Raw genomic sequence first — 5,336 nt, forward strand, 5'->3', positions numbered from 1 at the left:
TTGTACAATAAAGTTAATTGTACTACAATTTGGTCATCGTTAGCATTCATTTAACAATCCAGCGATACGAGCCCGAGTATATGTGGGAAATCCCTCAAGGTTTCGAGGATAATCGTAACAATAACTAAGGCGAATTTATACAAGGTGGTAGCAATCAGTAAAAGCAAAAACAACACATGTAAGGCGAAGAAATCAACTGGTCCAAGAATATCAACAAGGCGAATCTATACGAGACAAGGCGAATCTATAAAAGGTGGTGTTACCGGCGAATTAGATTTTCGCTGCGGTTGTACCTAGGCGAATCTATACCAGGTGCTGTTACCGGGGAATTCATCAAACAACCTCTGGACCCGACAGCTTTCCTACAGGCCTTGAACGGCATTCACAGAGGCAGTCTCGAGTTATGTAGACTCCCGACCTGTGAATGCCGTTCTGGGCACACAACCACCAGACGTGGACAAGACAGAACTTCGTCTGCCTCGGGAGACTCGGACCACAATAGCCCAACTGCGCTCTGGTTACTGCAGCAGGTTGAACTCATACCTGAGCAGATTAAACGAGGATGTTCTTAACGAATGCCCGGCATGCGGAGAGTCGCCCCATGACTCACAGCATCTCTTCGCTTGCCCTCTGAATGCCACCTCACTAACGCCCCTGTCCCTATGGACAGACCGCATCGAGGCTGCACGCTTGCTGGGGCTACCGCTAGTAAAGCTTGACGAGAACAATTGAGGGACTAACCGATCTGAGCGGGGTTGTTGTAGCCGCTACAAAAACAGTAACAACAACAACAACAACCAGCGAATTATTTTCCACAATATAACCAGTAAACAACCTTCGGTGAATTTGGCGACTGCCTTCCTCGGGGCTGAATATGCTAGGGATGAAATTATTGGTACACACGCCATCCAAGCACGCAGGGTTGCTTTTAATCAACAAAAAATAATTACCTCCAAATAGTTTCAAAAAGTATAGTGTAAAACGAAATTTATTGAATAATTCCACATAAAATGGTATACATAAATGACTCATTTTCTAAACGATTTGAATACAACGCATTTCATAACCTTTTTTGTGCAAACGGCATTTGCGAGTGGATAGAAAAGTACTACGGATTGTAAATTTTTGTTAACTATTAGGTGAATTAAAATTTTCAACCCGGCCTGACGGTTTTGAAGAACTTTTTTGTTCTAATTTTATTACTAAGGCGTCTAATAAATGCATGGCTTTTAGTTCTAGAAGAATAAAAGTCAGTAAAGAGAAGTCTTTTGTGTATAATTTCTGATTTTAATTGTTCAACTTCTTTTGCACCAGAGCAACTGTCAAAAATCTCCAGCAGTAAAAAGTTACGAATTGGCACAGCAGAAATGTAAAATTTTCTCGCCATAATAAAAACTTTTTTAAACATGGAACTTTTCTACTAATTGACATGAAATTACTATCTCAACGCTCGGAGCGCTGCCACTGAGGGCCTTTGCCAACTGATAAAAACGAGAAAATTTAGAAAGACCAAACAAAAATTTTGAGATTTCTCGTTGTCAATACGAATGCCATAGTTTTTACCTAGCTGTAGTCCCACGAGCAAAATTTTGACAGCTTGAAAATATGTATACACATAAAGTTGTTGGCGGTAATAAAGAGTCAAAATCAAACTGGAGAAAAGAACAAAAAGCGTACGTTAGTTGTCGGTTATAAAATAAATCCAATTTATTTGCGAATATTTGTTTATTCTACTTATTGAAAGGCAACCACGCGGAAAAGCTTGTGTTAATTATATTGATAACAGAACCTGGCAGCTCGCACGTTGTCTAAATTCTCAAATAACATAAAATCCACAAAAGAATACATTAGGTGCAATCCCGTATTCCTCGGACTCCGACTAGTAAAACTGTCAAAAAATAAAAATTCGCTCAGAGCGAGAGAGTAACATTGAAAAGTACGGGATCGCTTTCTAGTAAAAAATGGTAACTTCTGTCAACTTCAACATAACCTCCAAATTTTGGTTGTAAATTTTTGCTTATTTTGTATGTAAACACACTCAGCTCACACATGTAAATAACCAAAAATACTTTCAAATTCATTAGAATCCACTTAAACAAGTAATTAAATACTTTTCAACATGAACTAGCAGAGTGCACTTTTCTTTTGTTTACAATTTGGTTGCCAAACACACTACAGCTGATCGTTTGACACATTTACCAGAATTTACCAGCAAAAAATTCTCGGACTAAAACTGGTAACTTCTGACAGAGAGGGAACCGTATTTACTCTCTTTTTTGTCCTCTCAATAGTCAGAGAACCAAGTACGGGATCGATTTCCAGTAAAATCTGACTGATTCTGACTGTTTCTGACTAGTCCGGACTCGTACGGGATCGCAACTATTGCTTGTATTGCCATCAATACGCCATGTATAATTTTTAACAACACACAAAAATAAAGCTTTCGCACGAGCGTTTGTTTGGTTTTTCAACACCATTTATAATTTTCTTTTAATAAAATCACGATTTGTAAAATGCTTAAATTTATTTATCTAATAATAATGCAGCACACAACCCAGAAATCTAAGAAAAAGGCTGAGGAAGGCCATTAAATAGCAGCACACAACCCCGTGCCTTCCTCAGGAGTGAATATAACTACACCAACAACGATTACTACAACAACAACCCAAAAAGGTTGGTTACTGTCTATACTGCGTTATTTTCGCTGCAGTTGTACAGATTGTCAAAATAAATGTGTTTGTTGTAATATTAATTCGCCTTTTTTACAACAAATCAGGGGTTACAACCAACACCCGATTTACATGATTCAAGTACTTGAAAGCAATTCTTGCTCATTCTCTTTTGTGTTTTCTATTTGCTTTTACACGTTTCAATTCTGTTGAATTCAAGTTTTTGGTTCTTTAAATGGGAAGCAACGAAAATGCCAAAAGCAAAGCAAGAAAGTTGAAACGACTTGACGGTACAGACGCATGTGTACTCGTCCCTTTTCTTCTCACCCCCTCTCTTCCACATGCAAGCAGAATTGAATTCAATACTTGAACTGTGTAAAAGTAGTCTAATAACAAAAAACAATCTTCGAAATGTTGTCAGAAAAGGTATTAACGAAGTTTTTTATAGTAAACCAGAAGTAGTATTTAACAACAATAAACTAATCTCTCGCTATCGCTACCAATAAGAATGCAAGCAAGAATTTAATTAGAATGGGTGATGTCGCGGACCATTCAAGGATTGTACAGCTAAATAATATGTATGCCATATTTCCGGTTCTTTCTGTCAATTGATTCCTTCATATTATCTGTAAAAAGCAGTGATGGGAGGAGTTCTGCCAACGTGGATGTATAACATAAGAGAATGGACAGGCCTTAAAATTATTTAAAAAAAAAATATGGACAAAGCAAAAAACTGATAGGAATTCGAAGGAACGGTAATTCTCTAGGGTGGGGTAACAACCCCTAAAAAAGGTGCGGAAAAGTCGGGAGGGGTACCAAACGACGCGTTTCGGCCCCCCTAATAACAATCCGGAGGGGGGGGGGAGATAATATTATTAACCATTTAAAAGTTATGGACAAAAAACTTTTGTTAAATTTCGTTGTTTTCTATGAGCAATTACCACGTCAAAAATGCACTAAATCACCAGTTTCCACTTTTAAAACACTACTAAAACGTTTCCGGTTATTATTTTATGCAAACCAAATCATTTATTAACTTTTATTTTATATATTTCGTTAATAAAACAGAGTAAACACACTTTGCGCCTGCTAAAATTATTATAACCTCAAATCGCTGGTATTGCCACTTTATTTCACATTTCATTTGCGCTATTATACTCAGTTTACACTATACACTTCTTCTTCTTTTTACTTTCATCTAAATAAGATATTGTAACCAAAAAAGGCGAAAATTTTTAATAAAAAATCGCGATTGAACAGTGCACACATCTCATAAGGAAAAGTGAATTATTATTGTTCATAACTTTTAAATGGTTAATAATATTATCTCCCCCCCCGCCGAAACGCGTCGTTTGGTACCCCTCCCGACTTTTCCGCACCTTTTTTAGGGGTTGTTACCCCACCCTAGAGAATTACCTTAAATTAGTGCACAGATATAGTAAATTAATTTTTTTAATAAAGCGTGAACTGTTGTCTACAAGTGTGTATAAAAGGTTTTCGATTCGATTCACGCGTTTAGGCACAGCAATCCAAAATCGTTGTACAAATTCATAAACAGTACCCAATTGTTTTACAATCATTTCGTATTTGTCGAACTTGGCTTTCGTGTTCGAACAATTTTGAACTTAACTTTCGAGACTTTTTCCAATTTCGAGTACGCCGACTTAAATCAATCGACGCGTTTTAGGCTAATAACAGTAATCCGAAAGCGGAAGTAAACCTTTTTAATCCATTCGAAAGTTATTTGCAAAAACCACTTTTAATGAATTTCACGGAGACCGCCTACCCAGAAAGCTCTGCGCAAAAATACTTCCGCCCCCTTCACCGGCAACACAGAAAGCAGAATTATACTTAGTAAGTAAGCAAAACGTTAAGTACCTGGAACAGACATTACTGGCGTAAATGCGCGTCTATTCTTACCCCTCTTGACATTTTTAGGTTCATTTAGGGCATGTTCCGGGCAGCCCTATTTGTTGAAATAAAATATGTAAATATTACAAATCAGCTAACACCAGCATTTCAGAAAACAATGAAAAGTTTAGTTCTAACCTGTATTTGTACAATTAATCGACGAGTTGGAATCACAGATGCGATATAAATTTGAGTCGTACCCTGCAAAAATCGCGACTACTCCATGCATGCATGTAAGGAGTACTCCCGAAGGACCAAGGAGTACTCCAAAATTAACCACAATTCATATAAAAAATATGGTCCAATTAACATTGCGATGTCCTAGGGCAGGACCATATACTCCATCTCTGCATTACATCAGAGTAGCACAAAACTACTCCCAACATACTCCAATGACATTGTCGTTATATTTTTTCGTTTGTATGCGCTTTTGTTCTTCACTTCGCATATGCTTTTTTTGAAATTAATAAAAACCAAAGACAAAAATTAAAAATTAAATGTTGCCTCTGACGACATTCGAACCCGAACATGCTGGGAGCTAAGAACTAACAGCGAGCATCTCTACACGTTCAGCTACAGCCAGACATGCAAATGTGCTTTCAAATGCTCAACTTCAATCACATTTCGTTAAAACACGAGCAGTGATCGGATAACAAACAATAAGCTGGCGCAGAGACACGAGTTGGTCCGCTACAGCATGACAGAGGAACACTTTTGTAAGTACTCCAATATACCACAAATAGACTACATGGTCCA

At 37.6% G+C, this 5,336-nt stretch overlaps 1 protein-coding gene across 2 annotated transcripts in view; it reads right to left on the minus strand.

Moving 5' to 3' along the window:
• The window catches only part of LOC118741239, an 8,286-nt gene extending 3,526 nt beyond the window's left edge, over positions 1 to 4,760 (minus strand). Inside the window, exon 1 of one of the 2 annotated variants that reach the window (XM_036473153.1) lies at positions 4,719 to 4,760. The gene's annotated coding sequence lies outside the window, so the exon portion shown is untranslated. Of the gene's footprint in view, positions 1 to 4,547; positions 4,644 to 4,718 lie in introns of those variants that run through there. The other variant, XM_036473151.1, reaches the window with a different exon arrangement.
• Positions 4,761 to 5,336: the final 576 nt, after the last annotated feature.

The sequence above is a fragment of the Rhagoletis pomonella genome, unplaced genomic scaffold (genome assembly GCF_013731165.1).
Source record: "Rhagoletis pomonella isolate Grant_MI unplaced genomic scaffold, Rhpom_1.0 Rhpom_scaffold_00006, whole genome shotgun sequence".
Classification (NCBI taxonomy): domain Eukaryota; kingdom Metazoa; phylum Arthropoda; class Insecta; order Diptera; family Tephritidae; genus Rhagoletis; species Rhagoletis pomonella.